The 10,283-nt window shown below is 49.5% G+C and overlaps 1 long non-coding RNA gene across 1 annotated transcript in view; it reads right to left on the minus strand.

The window, feature by feature from the left end:
* Positions 1-4,794: 4,794 nt before the first annotated feature.
* LOC111817566 overlaps positions 4,795-10,283 on the minus strand; it is a 231,052-nt gene continuing 225,563 nt past the window's right edge. The window contains exon 4 of the long non-coding RNA XR_002821731.1: positions 4,795-6,671. This is a non-coding gene — a long non-coding RNA (uncharacterized LOC111817566). The remainder of the gene's footprint in view (positions 6,672-10,283) is intronic.

Below are 10,283 nucleotides of genomic sequence, written 5' to 3' on the forward strand. Positions count from 1 at the left end.
TTTGAAACTGTCTCATTGCTATTTGTTTCTCAATAAAATTATGGGAAAAAAATATAAAAATGAAAAATAAGTAAATAAAAAGTCCTTTTCCCCTTGTAGGCTAATATTTCTCTTTTAACATTTGGATCTTTGGTTCACTTTTATTTTGGTTTAGTTTGTGGTGAGAATTATGGGTCCATATTTGATCCTCTACATATGAACAGCCAGCTTTCCCAATGCCGCTTGTGAAAGAGGCCACCTTTCCTCCAGTGTATGTTTTTGGCCCTTTTGTCAAAGATCAAATAGTCGCATGTACATGGCCTTGCTTCTGCTCCTCCTGTTCTGTTCCATTGATCACCGTCATTGTTGCTATGCTGCATTGATTGATTGATTGATTGATTGATTGATTGATTATTTATTTCTGTGATACTAAGGACCAAATTCAGGGCCTTGCGCTTGCCAGGCAGGCGCTTAAGCCACTGAGCTATCTCCCCGGCCCTCTGTGCTGTTTTTATCATTGTCGGTTGGTAATGCAACTTCCAGTCAAGGGTTATGATGCTTGCTGGTTTGCTCGTGTTCCTCAGGGTTGTTTTTGTCAGTCTCGGTCCTTTTTGATTTCACATGAATGTTAAGACTATTTTCTCTAGTTCTGTTGCATTGTGATTGAGACTGCGTTAAATCTGCACACTGATTTTAGAAGTACAGTCATTTAAAAATGTACAAAGGACTCCTAAATCTCAAGAATAAAGAAATGAGGCCGAGTGTGGTGGTACATCCCTGTAATCCCAGCACTGGTGAAGCTGAGGCAGGAGAACTGCTGTGAGTTAAAGGCCAGCCTGAACTCTACAGCAAAGACCAAAAAAGGGGGCTGGGGCTTTAGCTCAGCAGCAGAACGTTTGCCTAGTAAGTATCTGGTCCTTGGCAAAGAAAAAACAAAACTCCAGAGAGGCTCATAAACATGGGGGACGGGAGGAAAAACACTCAGACTAATAGTCCATGTCCTCCCTCACAAACGGAATCTTAAAAGAATGAGAAAAATAGATTAGAGGCCATTATTAGGAAAGAAGAAGGGTGGGAGGGAAGCAGGGTAGGAACAGGGCAGATGGACAGCAGCAGCAAAAGATACCATAAACAGTGAGCCCTCCAAGTGTGATGCTGGGGGAGAGAGGCAGGGCATGGGGAGATGGGGAGGAAATGGGCAAGTATGTTTTGTGCACATGTATGACTCCATTCATAACCAATGAAAAAACAAAAAAAAATATTTGGAACACACAAAGAAACCATGCAAAGGACATGATACAAATCAAAGAAACTTATAAAAAGATGCTCCACGCCACGTGTCACTCAAGAAACGTAAACGAGCTACCACTGCATAGCTCTTAGAGTGGTCCAAATCCCAGATGTTCATCCAATCAAGTTCTGATGAGGATTTGAAGGCACAGCAGCATATGTTCCCTGCTGGGGGACTGTGGATCAGCACAGGCACTTTGGAAGACAGCCTGGTAGTCTCTTATAAAACTACACCTACGAGAAGAGGACATGCAACTGTAGAGTTTGGCATTTACTCAAATTAATTATAAACATACCCACATAAAAACCTCCACAAACGCTTATGGCTGTTTTGTTCAACATTGCAAAACTTGGAGACAACAAAAATGTCCTTTGGTGGGCAAATAAACTCTGGCACATCCTGACAAGAGAATAGTATTGGGCACTAAGAACAGGACACTATCAAGCCGTAAATCATATGGTGGGAATGTAAATGCATATTCCTAAGTGAAAGATGCCAACGCGAAGAGGTGGTCTACTGTCTCATTTCAACTGTGTGACATTGCGGGAAAGGCAGAACTATGGGGACAGCATTGCCAGATGATACAGGAAGGTTGGGGGAAGTAGGAAAATGGAATATTGAGGACAGTGGAATTAAATGTGATACCGTAATGGAGAATTTATAATATCACCTTTATTAAAACACAGAGGTATGCAACACAGGAGCTAAACTGAATGTAAACCATGGACTTTAGTTACTCAGAATGGATCAATATTGATTCATAAATTACAGCAATGCAATGCAAAATGCTAACTGGGTACACAAGGGCCCGGGCAGGGAGCACACAGGCAAGCCTCACGCCAGTGAACTCTATCCCCAGCTGGGGGGAGGGCATAAAGAAATGACTCTCTGTTCAATTGTTTGGTAAATCTACAATCGCTCAGAATAAAGTTTACTCATTGACTACATCTGTAAGCTCAAAAATATTCTTACCCTTCCACCCAGGGATTCTATTCCCAAAATTCTCTTGAGACACAGGAGATATGAGGGCAGGAAAGCTTTATAAGGAAGGAAAGTTAGTAATCTACAGTCATCACTAACAATCTTAAAGATGAAATTACGAAATAGTGGTTAAGAAGGTTACAGAATCCTGTGGGCTCCACTGCTGGGAAAACCCAGGTGGGAAGAAATTGGACAGCACCTTAAAACAGCTATGTAAAAAGCCATACAAGGATACAAAGGAGTTTTAGCACCTTGACAATGACAACTATTGTGTAACCAAGGGTGATAAGATTGCGGATTATTCTTTTTGCAATTCTTACAGTACTTTGATATAAGCGCCCCAGCATATTTGTATGTGTAAAGTCTGTGACAGTTACAGGGAAAGGAAAGAAGACATGGTCCAGTAGCTAACCCCACCACACACCTCTATCCTGCATCTTCTTGGGCTCCTCCTGTCCCATGGAAGCCACTGTTCCTCCTCCTCCTCTTCCTTCTCCTCCTCCTCCTCCTCTAAACTCCTGCACACCTAGGTGACTTAGCACTTCAAAGCTGAGAAATTACCCTTACAGCTTATTCTGAAGATACTTACGGGAATGCTGCAGCACTAGAGGTGCCGGAGGGGTCTGAGGGTCAGCAGGAAATGGAAATTCTGAAAGAAAAGCCTACAAGTCTGCTTGCTCACTCACTTCCCAGCCCAGCCAGTATTTAGACTCCTTTCAGTCTGCCAGCACCAGGCATGCACTTAGGATAAAATGACATCTCTGGCCTCAATGCAGGTCTTTGTGATGCTGGAGATTGAACCCAGGGTGCCTTTTCCACGGAGAAACATCCTTAGCCAGCATTTGGCTGACTGAAACACAACAGCCCTCAGGTGCCTGGGCTGGCCTGCAGCGTGTGACCCTCCCGCTTCACCCAGTGGCTAGGATAACAGGTGTGTGCCTCTGAGTTTGGCAGGCATCTCTGGCCTTTAACAACTCCCCAGCTTTCTGATGGTGGAGGGAGGCCCTAAGCACAGAAGCTGCAGCTGAAGGCAGAACCAGCACTCTGCCAGCATGGAGTATGGGCTGGGTTTACCTTGAGTCTCCTCTGTGACACAGCTCCTGGAGGACCATGACAGATTAGGTCAGGAGTTGATCCGAGATTCTCCACCATCTTGCCCTGGTGGCATCAGGCATTTCAGAGCAAAGGTCTGTGAGTCATAGGTAGGTGGTTGTGTCTTTGAGTTTGCAGGTTACAACTTTAAAAATGGTATCTGAGGCACTGATGGCTTGGAGGAAGATGAAGCAGGCATGTGTGTGCGTGTGCGTGCGTGCATGTGTGTGCGCATGCACGCATGCCTGTGCAGGGGCTCCACAGTGCACACCAAAGGTGAAAGCGCTTGGTTCTAATGAGCAGACAGCTGCTCAGAGTGCAGCCAGTCAACCGCCACCCCTTTGTTTATTTATTCACTTATTTGTCTACACTAGTTGGCACGCAAACCTTGCTAACGAGCCCTTCTCTAATCTACGTGCTGCCTTTTGATTTTATTTGGGTTCATGAGAAGAATGCCAACAATGGGCTCTCAAAAATTCAGTTACGGATTCAGAGCCTATAACATGAGGGATTTCTGCTGTCAGAGGTGAAGGCAAGGAAGGACCCAGCTGAGGCCGGGTTCCGGCACTGACCCACAGGGCAGGAAGGCTCAGCGGCCGGGCTGCAGCAGGCCAGAGGGACGCACACTGCAGAGCCTGTTGTTCCTCCAGGTAGCTGCTCAGCTGGGACGCTGCCTCAGCCACGGTAGTGGTCAGGAGCCAAAGCTCACAGTAGGAGCACAGAGCAAGTTCAGCCCCAGGGCAGCCAATTCCCCAGGGTGGACCCCTGTGGCCCTTACACCAGTCACATTGACCTTCCACCTGCAGAACCACGCTCTGTCTCCAGACCCATGTGCAATGTCAAGACCAGGGGCTGAGGTTCTTAGCCCTCATGGGAAAGTCTCCCTGGGATGTCACAGACACCACCCATGTGGTAAGCAGAGCCCGAGGCCCCAGTGGTCCAGAGGCTCACAGTAGGGGAATGACCACTGTCCCCACATGCGACCCAGCTCCAGCACTCAGGGAAGAACACTGGCCCTGGAGGCAGAGCAGCTCCAAGCCTGCTCTGGACCTCTCTCAGAGCCCACTGAGGGGCTGGCAAGGGGCAGCAAGGGCCAGAACAGCTGCACAGTACTGTAAAGCAGCTTTCGTGGGATTTTTAGGAGGAGATGAGCCATCTGCAAGTGACAGCAGACTCAGAAATACCAGGAGAAAAGCGCATGGGCGTGGTTCTCAATTTTTGAAGGTTCTTTTAGTGTATATCTGGCTAATTCATAGTTGTGCTATTAATAGCCAAAAGCCCAGAGAAGATAAATGACGGACACAAAAACACACAGCTAGAATTAGACAAACCTAGAAGCAAAACTCAGGGCTCCATAATCTCTTTTCTTGCGACTTGACTACCTTGCTTAGAAGAAAAAGACCAAACAAGTCCAAAAATTGTCATATGAACTTTAATTGAATGACAAAACAACAGGAAGGAAAAGTACAGTCCAGGAGCAACCCTCCCAGGTTCCTCGTGACGCAGGCTTAGGAGAAGCTCAGATGGGAGCTGGCTTTTTCTCCAGCACACACACAACAGACAGAGCTGAACACACACTGCAGGGCACTCTTGGAGGTTCCCTGAGTCCACAGTACAAATGGAAAGATAAGGTCCAGGAAGTGGAAGACCCATGCAGGAGCACTTTAGGGCTGCAAGCAGAGCCCAGTTGGACCCCACAGCCTCCCTCTCCACTACTGGGGAACTCCCAGGGCACAGTGATACTCTCCAGGTTGAAGACAAAGAAATTTCGGTCCTATCAGCAACCCATAAAATCTCACAAACTTCAGTCTACTGGTGTGGTATAACCTCCCAGGCAGGAGCTGATTTTAAGAGAATGTTATATAGTTACCTAGATAGCAGTGGACAAGGCTAGTTGGTCAGCCTGCACGTGAGAATGGATCTAGAGGTCTAATGAGGAAAGTAGGTCAAAGAACTTATTTGGCTCAAATCAAAGGGTTCAGAGGAAACAGGTTGCCTATGTATATGGCACCCCTTGACAGACTGTGGAGAGAAACTAGATAAGCTTTGCAATACTCTATTGCAGGCTTAGAAGTTGACTGTGTGTGTGTGCGTGTGTGTGTGTGTGCGCACATGTATGCATGTGCTCATACATGGGCACAAGTGCCTCTGGAAGGTCTGCAAAGATGTGTTCCAAAAGGTTGGCTGATGCGAGCTCATGATGAGCCAACGGCCTGAAGATGGCGAGTTGGAGGACCAGAACATTCTCCTGGTTTCTAGACCTTCAAAGGACTCAGGTGGAGTTGAGTGATGTGACTCTCAGCCATATTTGGAAAGGGATGTTTTGCCCTAAGACAAATACACTCACTTAGTATCTATGTAATGAAAGACTAACATTTAAATGAGAAAGCAAGTAGCATTTTAATGAATGACTGTACTTGAGCACCTACTACTCACAGGCACCCCACAGGGTGAAAAGTACAGCCCAATCCCCCACCTTACACTCTGATTGCGGGGCGACGGCACAAGGAGGGGAGCTAATGTGTGCCACTCAAAGAGGAAAATGGAGCAGAGGAGGAAAACCCAGGACATGCCCTCCGTCCTCCACCAGAGCCCCAGCGGCCAGACCAGAGCTGCCGCTGTGAAACGCAGGGACCTTGGCAACTGTCTGCCAAGGCCCAAATCCTTTGTCAGTTTAAAGGCAGGTCTGCTGCCTTTGACGTCAAAGGAATGTTTTAGTATAAAGGTCAGCCTGCAGTGCCTGGACATCAGACTGCACCACCAGGGAGGTGGTTTGGCTGCTTTTATCAGTGCATATGCTTTACTCTGCTAGGCTATAAATGGCCTCCGCCACAATTGCTGTTTTGATTTGGCTTTCTAAAAATAACTCACTCACGGGAAGCTTTGCATTGTGAGGGGAAGATGGTTGTGCACAGCTCCAGGGAGGAAAAATTATAAAGAAAGCATTTGATTAGAATTACCTAAGAGCTGAAATTGAGTGCAAATATCTCCTTGTAGTAACTGATATATAATTAGCCACCCTAATGGAACCCTTTCAAAACCGAGACAGCTCAACAATAAGTTTAATTGAAAATAAAATTTCCAGACCAACTATTTTGTCAAAACCACATTAAATGAAGATAGCTCAGCAGTGACCAAACCAGTGGTGAGAGGTGCTCCGTGCACTAGGAGCCGGCTGGGAAGGAGGGAGTGCGCATTCCTCCCTCGGGCCGTGGCAATTTTCTAAGCTCTGCTTTCCAGTTGCTGCGTCTTCTAAGCACTTTGGAAAAAGCATTCAATTCTCTCTAAGCCAATATGACTGCTGCCTTTGCCTCCCGAGCAAGGTCTCCTGAGAAGGAAAAGGCATGATTAGACTCTCAGGAAAGGAGGGAAAGAGAAGAGGAAAATGCCACTCGTTGGTCACACGACCTGGCTGCTGGGAGGAAGCGCACACCTACCGCGGGCTCCTGGGGAGCGGCAGTGCCCTGGAGCTTCCTTAGCCCATCAACTTCCACCTTGGCTACTTCTCAGCTGTGTGACTTCTGCCGAGTTGCTTAATGTTTCTGCACAATGGCTTTCTCATCTAAAAAAAAAAGAGAAAAAAGAGGCTTGTGACCGCCACATCCTCCAGGAGGCTGGGCAGAGGCCACGGTCCACCTGGCGCTAGCGTGCAGAGCCTGAGGAGCATCAAGCTCTTCCTTGGTCTCCAAAGGAGTGAATGCGTGGAACGGAACAAAGGTGGACACGGAGCTCACTTCCTAGGTGCTCTGCGGCCCGGTCCAGGTCGGCTTTCAGGCTGTGGGTCCGACCAGGTGACCAGCTGCCTGGCATGAGGGTGTCCCAGGGGCCCCATGCCTAGCATGCAGCCCTCTCCAAGGTGAGAGGACAGGCAGACCAGACACAGGAGGCCTGAGTGCTGCTTGGAAGGGGGAGCCTGAGGGCTGGAAAACTGAGGAAGGTGGGCGGCGAGAGAGGGACAGAGAAAGGAGGAAAGGAGGGAAAAGAAAGGAAAGGGAGGGAGGAGTGACCAAGAACATTGGGATTTTAAACACTAAAAGTTAGTTGAGTCCCTAGTTATCGAGATTGGGTTTACAAGGCTTCTGGGGGAAACCTAGGCCTTGAAGCCAACGTCCTCTATTGCTGAGGGCCACGTACGTGGCTTGGCTTGCCACCTCCCGCCTGAGTGGCTGCCGGTGTGTGCACAGCCTGAGCCTGCGCTGAACATGCTCAGGTAGGGAAATGGTGTACAGCAACGACCGCGGCACAGACTTGTTCTCCGAGTTCTAGGAGCTCAGAGGACCGCAGCACTCCCCAGGTAACCCGGAAGAGGAAGGACTCAATCCTCATGACTATCAGGTATCATTTAATACTTAATTTCTTTGGTTTGCTGGAAACACAGGCCTCCTCAGTGCTGGCGAGAAGGGGAAGTAGCTGCTGGGGAAGTCTGACCCTGGCGCGCCCCCTGTCCCCATCCTCAGCTGGCGCTCCTGGCTGGAGCACAGCTCAGGGCCAGTGTTGTGGGTGCTCCCTCTCAATCTGTCCACTGCTCTCTGTCCTGGGGACTCTGTGGGAGACTAAGCCAGGGCAGCTGCAGAGGGAATGGGTCCAACATCGGCCTGGCCACCTCAAAGATGAGTGGACAGAAGTACTCCCCAGGGCAACGGACCCACAAGCACAGGCTGGCTTAGTGCTTCTGGACCTCGCTGCAAATGGCTAATTCAGCTAACGTGGAGGGACAGCCAGGTAGCCAGAGCACAGCCACACTCTCCAAAAGCAGAGACAGGGTGCAGAAAACATTGTTGGCCACTGCTGTCCTCATTATAGTACTCACAGTTCTGCTCAGATCAATGCAGACAGAGATGTGCTGAAAGGCAGGGGAAGGCATCGACCAAGCTGGAACAGCCATGGTGATGCTGGGGTCTCCGCCAGGTCCTAGCTGGAAGGAGCCCTGGCCCAGCCTGGCCAATGATACATACAAGCCTACTTGGGATTTCTGGGGAAATTCTCCTTTCAGATGGAAGGGAGAGATGATATGCTCATCCATATGCTGGGATGGAGGTGGAAATTCTAAAATCACACGATGGCCTGGTTGTGTGACGAAACACAACCTTTCTGATAGATCTGATGACACAGGGGCTGGCGAGGACTTAGAACAACAGAACCCCTGCATACCCCTGCTGGTGGAGGTGTGCGCTGTTGCACTCTGTACGGAAAACAATCTGGTGAGACTTATGAAAGTGGGAGCGAGTGTACATCAGAACACATCCGTCAGTGCTTGGTGCATAATGGACTCTCCCACAGTCCATGCAGCACTAGGCGAGAGGCCCTTGGGCACAGGCACACCCGGTGAGCCCAGAGAGGACGGCGGACCGCTGTGCCTTTAACAGGCTTTGGGCATGTCTTCCAAAGGTCTGTGTGTTAAAAGCTCAATCCCTGGTGTGATGCTGTGAAGAACTGGACGCCAGGGGAGGTCACCAGGTTGCTGTCCTTCAAAAAGGAGGCCAGGGGAGGTCACCAGGTTGCTGTCCTTCAGAAAGGAGGCCAGGGGAGGTCACCAGGTTGCTGTCCTTCAGAAAGCAAGATGGCCTTTCCTGAGACCCTCAGGTAGTACTCCAAGGGGCCGCCATGAAAAGAGCTGACCCGGCCCCACCCGCATATCTCCCCAGTTTCACGTCTTGCTGTGTGGTCTCTCCTCAACACATATTCTTCCTCCACGATGGACGCCACCAGCCAGGGGCCTTCCAGGGAGCCGAGGGACACCACAGCCATGCCCTTGAAGCTTCAGAACTACGCTGGGTGCGCGTGCATGGCACAGAGCATGTGCACTGGGGTAAAAGCTCACAGAGGGTTGAGGAGAAGGCAAATGGACAAAGTAGAAAAGGAAGCGAGAGACCAACAGTAACAAGCCTTGCACACAGGAAGTTGTCATAAAATGTAATAGAAAAAAAAAAAAAAAAGCCAGATTCAGAGTCGGAAAGCCCAGGCGCGAATGCTGCTGTGAATGCTGGTGCCCTTCGGCAAGCACCCATGGTATTTTATGATGCGAGTCTCAGGACAGCACTATGAAGAGCTGCCCCATGCCTCTGGGGAGGATGGGAGCAGAGCCTTCTTGGACGGCACTGCTGCGAGCCCTGAGGACTCAGGGTGCTTGTCTGCAAAATGGGGATTTCGGCAGGTGTGACAGTGCAGGACAGAGAGCACCACAGTGTGCTGGATTCCCACTGAGGAAAAGCACACACCCTTCACTGGGGCATCCTTGTACCACTGAGCCCTGCTGGGGTGCAGTGGGACCCACCTGACCTTCACTCTTGAGCATGCTCCTGGGGCACTGCCTGATGTGCAGTGAGGGTCCCACTGCCCCCTTGTGACACCAGTCTCAGGGGCGTATGATGTCCTCTGCATCCACACACATGACAAGGAAAACGAGGCCCTTGCCACCTTCCTCTTATCCCAAGTAGGTACAACCTTCATGCTCCAATGAGGAGCTGGTCTCCCTACCCTGAAGACAGACACCCTAGGGCAGACACATGTCTTCCGTGTTGTCCCATCATGGACTGTCACTGCTCTCCTTAAGGTGCTCCCCTTTTCATGAGGACATTTTGGCTGTCGGTGAGATGGAAGAGCAGACGTACCACGTGCTCCTGAGGCTCCATTCTCCCCTATGTGCTCCTGGCCCAAAGAATCACCTTGTACTGCACAGCCTTCCTTTTTCCTGGAATGGGTCTTCTAAACAAGCTCCAAACAGTGATATAAGGCCACGAGGGCCTTCCATACCTCCTAACAACCTACTCGAAAAGAGCTATGTATGCTGCCACTAGCAAAGGAGACTATGGCAAGCTCTCTACGACTTTGCAGAGTAATCTCCACCACCAGTATTCTAAATAGGTGGGAGGCTGCTAGGAGTGAAGCACCCCAGGTGCCCTATTTTGGTGAGCATTACTGTGATTCCCAGGAACCTCAA

Source organism: Octodon degus, unplaced genomic scaffold, assembly GCF_000260255.1.
Source record: "Octodon degus isolate 3935 unplaced genomic scaffold, OctDeg1.0 scaffold00062, whole genome shotgun sequence".
Classification (NCBI taxonomy): domain Eukaryota; kingdom Metazoa; phylum Chordata; class Mammalia; order Rodentia; family Octodontidae; genus Octodon; species Octodon degus.